This window comes from Dermacentor andersoni, chromosome 1 (genome assembly GCF_023375885.2).
Source record: "Dermacentor andersoni chromosome 1, qqDerAnde1_hic_scaffold, whole genome shotgun sequence".
Taxonomy (NCBI): domain Eukaryota; kingdom Metazoa; phylum Arthropoda; class Arachnida; order Ixodida; family Ixodidae; genus Dermacentor; species Dermacentor andersoni.
The window spans coordinates 37781242-37789442 of NC_092814.1; the positions used below are offsets into that span (position 1 = coordinate 37781242).

Below are 8201 nucleotides of genomic sequence, written 5' to 3' on the forward strand. Positions count from 1 at the left end.
TATTTTTCACTGCTTCCACCAGTTGGTCTGCTTTTTTCTTGCCATTTTGCCTCAACAGCTCTGCTGCGCGTGGCAGTATGAACATAGTAAATAAACAAGATCTACGATAGCAGAGCTCCAGAACCAGCACTCGCTACGAAATGTGTCCAGTGCATCTGCACTGAGCTAAAAAGAGCATTCGTTCAGCGCTAACCGAATAAGTCGTGATGCTCACGTTATTCGACCCGGATTTACAATCCCTTCGTGCACCAGAACTGCTCGTAACAACGAGCTCCAAACAACTGTGATAGCGAACGAAGTGACAGCGAAAATGTCGGCCAACGAAAAAGACTTCTTGCGTACGCAAAGTTTCGTAAATTGTGTCTCTGGTGTGTATATTTCTCTACTCATTTCTGCTCACTTTAGAGTGTCTCAACAAACAAAGCGATATTTAGGTCGAGTAAGCTGCTCAGTCACACTCGGTTTCATTTCAGCGTTGGGCTGCTGGTGCTTCCGACAGTTACACCCAACCTGACAAAGCCAAACAAATCAGTCACGTGCTGACAGCTCGACTAATTTGCACGTTCATGTCTTATCAGGAGCTATAGCGTTGACACTGCTCAACACATCACGGACAGCAAGCCCGCACGTGCAGCTGAAATGTCCGAGTATTTTCTTTGGCTAGTGGGTTCATAGCGAAGAGCGAAAAGAAAGAAAACGTAACGTACAAAACACAAGGGATGAGCACCGTCCACAGAACGGGAATGACGGAAAGAAGTCACATTAAGTAGAAGCATATCAAGAGGAATTAGATGCCTCATTCATGTTACGAATCCACAGCCCCAAGCAAAACTCGAATTTTCTGATTTTGTAGCGCGACACTTCGCAGGTACAAGTGAAGAAGTTCAGTGTCAGAAGACACGTGGCAAATGAACTTTCCTTATTTTTCTTTTTTGTCCTTGAAGGAGAAAAGAAAAAGAACAGAGCTCGAGAGATGGAAATTAAAAAGAAAGAAAGTGGTCGGTCAAGTGGCGACAAGGTAAGCCGCGGGCTCACCAGTGTTTTCCGGGGGGACCGGAACGGCGCATGGGCGACCGGTGGCGGCGGCTGGCGGAACGGACAAGACTGGCGGAGAAGGCGACCGCCGGGGGCCAACGTGACGGAGCGATCTGGCGAGCGCGTGCGCGCAACGGCGGACGACGCCAGCGACGCTCACCGCAGCCACAGCACAGACGCCGCCGCGGCTCTCGAAAGCGGCGCTGCACCGAAGCACCGCGCCGCCGCTGGGAGAGAGGAGTGCGAGGGTAGCGGGCGAGGCAACTGGGCCGGGCGCTCGCGACGCTTGAGGGTGAGGCTATCCCTCCTCTCGACGCACGGCTCGGGGGGCACCCGCTCTCGGTGACGGACCTCACTCGAGCTCGACCGCAAGTGTGGCAAATGTAAAGCCCGTTTCGGTCCAGTGTCTCCATTTAAAACTGATAAATGGTGCTTGATCAAACTCTCGTCGAGCGAAAGCGTTGAACGATAAGAGAATGTCAGGGAAGCGTGAGACACAAAAAAAAAAAAAAAAAAAAAAATTATATTAAAAAATCTATTTTCTTATGTTTTCAGAATCTGGCGAGAGAAGATGGAACAGCAGCTGTCAGGAAGGGAAAATGCGAAGAGGGCTGCAGCAGTGGAGTGAAGTTGTAACTGTCCGTTTGCCTTGAGCTGTCGGACAAAGCCGTCTGTTCCGCGTTTCCTCCACTGAGAGAGAGAGAGAGAGAGAGAGAACCAAGAGAACCAAGAACCAGGCAAAAGTGCCGCGCGACTGGCCGCTCGAGGTACTTTGCCTGCATTTGAGGGCTTCTTTCACGCTCGGAAAAACACTTTTATCTCCTTTTTTTTTATCTCCTCTGCTACTCATCGCAGATCACCAATTATTCAACAACGTCATAGCTAGCACTGTATAACTAGGAACCTTTTTCTTCACATTGTTCAACCTGTACTCACGAACGCCATAGCTAACTTTCTATATCTAGTTGCCATTTGTGATTCGTTGTATATATATATATATATATATTTATTTATTTATTTATTTCTGCTTCATTAACTCTCGTTTGTTGAATTTACCCGTTTTGCTTGTAACCACTCCCCCCTATAATGCCGTAATGGCCCTGAGGGAATGCTAAATAAATAAATAAAGAAATGTACCACGTGTTGAGCAACAGAAAGCTGTATCGGGAGACTTTCATGTTACTGTACAATTTTCTCATTTACACTTTTCTTCTCATTATATCATTTGAGAAGTTGATTAATTAATTAAGGTTAATTATCTAATTAGCCCTAATGCAACAAATAATCTCTGTATCTCCAAGCAGTGCCAAACGACATTACCTTGGTTCTGCCCAGCTACGTGGTATTTGCATATAGTTTTTTAATCCTGGTTCATAATAGTTGCGACACCCTGTACAGCTTACGTTGAACTCTAGTAGTGCTCCCTCTGCTTCATTTCAAGCAGTTAGAAAACACATCCTGACATGGGCGAGCCGGGCGCGTGTGTTTTACGCACTCTCATAAGCGAGTTCGACGTACAGAGAGAACGGGGTTAAAGGCGATGGGGGGCTTGCTTTTCTCCGGGAAATGACAGAAACCATAGCCCGGAGGTCAAATACAAGTGGAGCAGTAAGTCACCACGCCGAATAGCCCCCCCCCCTCGGCCTCCTTATTCCCTCCTATCGCACATCCGGCGCTGCCAGGACACGCCTCTCGGTGAGTCATACATTATTTTGGAGCCAGGAAGGAAAGGAGACGGCGCGGAAGGAGCTCAACAGGTGGGCGCTCGGGTGCCGTGTTCGAGTGCGCGCAGGCCGGGCAGAAGGGGGCGCTCCGCGACGGCCGGCTTCTGCTACTCCTCGGTATCGCGAGAACGAGGTCGTGGCTCGGGGGGGGGGGGGGGGGGGGAAGAGGCGGGTGATCCAGGATTACGGTGTTTGCTCGACTGTGCACGAACTTATCGTCCTCCCCACACAGCCCTCCATGGTTCAGCAACATGACACACAAGATGTTGGACACCGCAAGTGCCAAGCACATGAGCAAGCTCTTTATTTTTCTTTTCTTCTTTTTTTTTTGGGGGGGGGGGATGTTAAGTATGCAGAAGAAAACGTAATATGCCATTGCATGCTTTTGTACACTCGATAGGCATCAGCCCATAACTGGCGAAAGACACAATATCGAAGGATGAATGTGCCGGCAAAACGACATCGTTGAAGCAATTTACGCCCATCGGTTTGAAACCTGACGAAAAGAAAAAGTAAATAAAAAATAGGATCAATGCAGGGCTTTATTCTGTAAGGGAGAAGGGGAGCGATACAGTCAAGGTTAAGGGAGATGGGTTGAAACAGCCATCTTCCAGAACAAAATTTTTTTTTTAACCATTTCATTGAGCATATGATTTGTGAGGTCACGGCTAGGTGCCATTCAACCTAGTAAAATGTACTAAACGCTACAAAAACGTGCTAAAAGGCTCTAAGGTATTAATATATACTTACGGAACGGTCGCATGCAGCAAAATGGAAAGGTAGCAGGGAGACCTACTCGGTGCCACATTTATGCCTGTTTGTCCTCATAGTTTCCGGCCGAAGACATTCATTTTTTATTGATTGATTGATTGATTGATTGATTGATTGATTGATTGATTGATTGATTGAGTGAGTGAGTGAGTGAGTGAGTGAGTGAGTGAGTGAGTGAGTGAGTGAGTGAGTGAGTGAGTGAGCAAGCGAGTTGATGTTTTACAGCAACAGAGTAGGGCAACAGACGTTATTTGCCTCATTTACTCATTCCGTGGCCCACCGCGGCAGTTTAGTGGTTATGGCATTGCACTGCTGAACTCGAGGTCGCTGGTTCGATCACGGCAGCGGCGGACTCATTTTGATGGGGGCGAATTTAAAAAAAAAAAAAAAACACTCTCGTGTATTTAGATATAGATGCATGTTAAAGAACCCCAGGTAGTCAAAGTTAATCCCCACTACGGCGTGCCTCGCAATCACATCGCGGGTATATAGCCACGTAAAACCCCGGAATTTGTTATTATCACTCATTGCGTGTTCAAGAATGCAGCTGTCTCCTATGTGAAGCTAGCCTGTGATAGACGCCAATCAATCCGACTACCTCCTAATGTCTCACGTTTGTCCGAATCGGCAACAACTATTTTACCCGCAGTCAGATACTGTTAGTCGCAGTCACTCACTGCTGTGATTTTGTGTAAACGCGGTCTCGCGCTGCCTGAGCAACATGCTTAGTGACCTGCCTTGTTTTGTAAGGAACTAATCCTAGCCGTCTATGTTCCGCTTAATAACATTCTGCTATCTAGAAAGAACCAAATCCCCATCAAAAATGAAAAAGGAAACGAAAAGGAAAGGAAAGATCAAAGCATTACCAACAACAAACGCATGTGCTACGCTAAGCCGCAGGGTTCCAAGCTGCATGGAGCTCAAGGATTTCGCCCACAGATCAGTGCAAGATTAACCCTCCTACGTCGCGATGCAGTAGCTGGCATGGATGATCACATATATAACTGACTTCAGCAGAAGTGCAGGAGAGGGCTCCCACCTACTGCGCATGCTCTTGCTATTATTTTTATATGCAGACTTTGCGATCCCTAGCACTTCATTTTTTTTTAGCTACTTCTACACCAGAACGAAGTAAGTTGCACACTATGGCCAGCCCGCACGTCTTCGCTGGCGACCTAATTAATCCTGTCTGTCTAGCCTAATACGTCACGATAACATAATTTATCCAGTAGTATACTGCATGCTTGAGCGCAGGTCAAACACACATACACAAAACGAATAATATATGCTGGAGACAGCGCAAAAATAGAGATAACAAACGATTTCCTTTTCCTGCAGGAGCTCATCAGCAGCGACAGATGTCAGGAACTGGCTGATCCATCAACTACAAAAACTAATAAAGTGAAACGCACAAATCAACCTTTAATTGGTAAAACTGTATCCTGGAATTAAAGGAAGCCAGTATATTCAAGACAGTTTCATTTACAGTAATTCGTACACCAGTACCAACTTTCAGATATCAATATATCGAATACGAAGAGCGTTCCGAAAGTAAGTTTAGTCATCTATTTTCCCTCGAAAACATTACTGAAAAAAAAACACATATAACATGGCATTATGAACTATTGCACTATTTTTTCACATAGTCACCACCGACGTTGCGACATTTGTTGTAGCGTGCAATCAGTTTGAAGAAACCACTCTGGTAAAACTCGGTGCCCTGCGATGCAAGGAATTGTCGCACAGCCTGCTCCACCTCAGCACTTCTTTTTTTTTTCTTTTTTATAAGTGTCGTCTCCAGAGTGCGGTGGCTTTAAATGCAGGGAACAGGTGCCCCTTCATACCGAATAACAGCACGCACTTAAGCCATTGGCGACGACGTTGTCAGCACACGTCTGTCTGCCATCGCGATTTGTACTCGAATAACCCCGGTCTGCTGCTACTCTTTCTTCGGCGCTCTATGCATGCGTCATTCCTCCTCCGCTGATGCTCCTTCCGTCATTTAACCAGCAACGGGCGTGGATTCTTATGGTGATTGTTTGTTGCACTTGGTGTACCATCTTCTCTTTCAGAAAAATTACGAAACTTACTTTCGGAACGTCCCTCGTATATCGGCGTTATATCATTGCCTGGTAATAAAGTAACATTTACTGTCCCCAAATGACTGCTAAGACCTTTTGGTAGTAATACGCGTTCCGCAAGTGTAGTTAGTGAAAAATAATTACGCGTACACCTCGGAACTCGTACCAGTAAGGAAACGTGTTTGGAAATACGCATATACAAAATATCGAATGTGCTCGGCGGCGATAAAGGTTAACATTGCAGAGTGGCTACCGTCTGTTGATACAGGCGGACCTGGCCGGCAATTGCTCCGCCTGAGCCTCTCTTTCTGCGCCAAGTACGTCCCCATGTGTCCATCAGACCTGTCTCTCGTAGGAATGCAAGAAGAATGTGTGTCGCTCCCTTGCGTAGCATCCTCGGTCCTTTCGGAAAAACGAACTGTTCGACACGTTGGTGAGGGAATTTACTTTTTCCCATGTTGTCCAGAAGTCCAGGTCAGGAGCGCTTGCAGGACCAGTTTAAATGTGATATGTCGCCCACTTCATTGCACACGGTGCAGTTAGGATGGAGAAGCAGTACCGCTGACTTTGAACATCCATGCAGGAGTGGAGGCCAATCCTGATCTCACTCGGTATAGGAGGGTGGCTTCCATGCGGCTAAGTCCGTTTACAACACAAGGCTGATGCGGTGGCTTCCAAAGTTAACGAAAGTGGCAACGAATTGTGTCCTTAGGAAGTTGATGATTTACCGGAGCTCTCACTGATGGCTGCCTTGAAAGCGCTTTATTGGCTTGCACGCAAATTATGCGAACTACTTCCATGTATGCACGGACGGATCAGTCAGCGTGGATTCTGACAGCAGTACGGCTGCACATTGGATACCGTCTCTCGGTATTGCGTAGTATGGCCGTTTGAACCGCCTAGTCTCCTCGACTAGAGCAGAGAGCGCCGCTATTGCTGCAGCTATTTGTAAGATGAAAAACGGACCCGCACCGAAAACCGTCATACTATCGGACTCGAAGTCTGCAATTCAGCAACTATATCATAGCGCGCCTCCAAACAAATTCTGTCGTCATTCACTGGTATCACTTAAAGAAATCGCCAAGAAATTGTATCAAAATAAACTTTCAGTGCATACCATCGCATGTTGGCATCAGTGGCAACGAAAGAGCAGATGCGGGTCGAGGAAGCTTCATATTTCTATGTCTACTTCTGGAATGGGTTCAACTTTCTCACAATAGAAGGAGTACTCACACAAAAACTCTTATTTCTTTGTTTTTATTTTCTTCTGTTGTCTTTAATGAACAGCGCTCGATCTATGGACCGCGGTTCTTGAGATCACAGTAATTAATTCCTTAATTACATCAATTTTAAAACGATCATATCTATATATATGCGCGCCAAGTGAAGTGCGGCTTTGGGCTCGAAGCAGGCCTCCGTGTGGCATCGCGGAATTCCGAGGTGGCGATCATGCGGTATCGCACACCGCCGACGCGCGCGTCGAAGCGCACGGCGTTGGAGGCGAACCATGGCCCACGCGGCGGGTATGCGCGCGCAGCATTCGGCGCGGTGCCCTGGGACCACTGACCGGGCTCCTGACCGACCCGTTTCGTCATTGTTTCGTCATGTCACCTCGTTATCACACTCAGATTTCCACGGTGTCACAAATATGCACGCGCTGAGCCTGAAACCACACTGCACTAGGCGCGCGGTTTTGAACTGAATTAATCGCACTTAAAGGTTACGTAATTTATCATTCGTGTCGCGCTCAAGGAATTGAGTCCTCACACAGTGATTAAGGAGGCGGCGCCCTACTAATAACCGGAAAACAATATTAACAGTGATAATAGAGAAAGAAAGAAACACACCAACTCATTGTATCAGTACTCCTTTAGCTAATTTTGTCTGCTCACCGAAAGTAAACCTGACCCTCATTTTGACGCCCATTAAATTGAAATGGAGGGGGGGGGGGGGATAACGCGGGAACGCTCGCGTACCGAACTTTTCTGGCAGCCAAAATTAATCCGGGGCACTTCACTATACTGCATGTCTGATATATAGCTCCTGCATTGTTCTGGAACGTTGTACTCAATCAGTCATTCATATATAAACGAGCATCAGAAAGCAATTAACAATGTAATCGATGCGAATTAGAGCGAGAGGGATATATTTATCTTGAATGCTCAGGTTGAGTCTCCATGGAGCCGGCTACTTCAAAGATTTTAGCGCTGATTAAGGGATGATTGATAAGTTCATCCATTGTCAACTTCACCTAAATACAACTGCAATGCAAAATAATAATATATAACAACATAATCATAACTCCTTAAAAAGCACATTTGTATTAAATCATTGTGTCCACATTTACACAATGTACCAATACTACAGTCAGATCAATACTACAGAGCCGGAATGTCCCGGCTAACATGGACCAAGCTTTAAAAAAGATGGATCACTTCGCGTGAACAAAACTAAGTACATGTTCACAGTCAGGTAGAGTAGCCACCAGTAGCATCTTTGCTGATGACATGCAAAAAGGTAATTTAAAATATTCATCTAACTCGTTGGTTACTGTCCTGACTGTAAAATTGCGCCATATTGTCAAGTTTTG

The 8201-nt window shown here is 46.3% G+C and overlaps 1 protein-coding gene across 1 annotated transcript in view; it reads right to left on the reverse strand.

Moving 5' to 3' along the window:
• LOC126545261 (myosin light chain kinase, smooth muscle-like) overlaps nucleotides 1–1235 on the reverse strand; it is a 263214-nt gene extending 261979 nt beyond the window's left edge. Inside the window, exon 1 of the mRNA XM_050193041.3 lies at nucleotides 1036–1235. The gene's annotated coding sequence lies outside the window, so the exon portion shown is untranslated. The remainder of the gene's footprint in view (nucleotides 1–1035) is intronic.
• Nucleotides 1236–8201: the final 6966 nt, after the last annotated feature.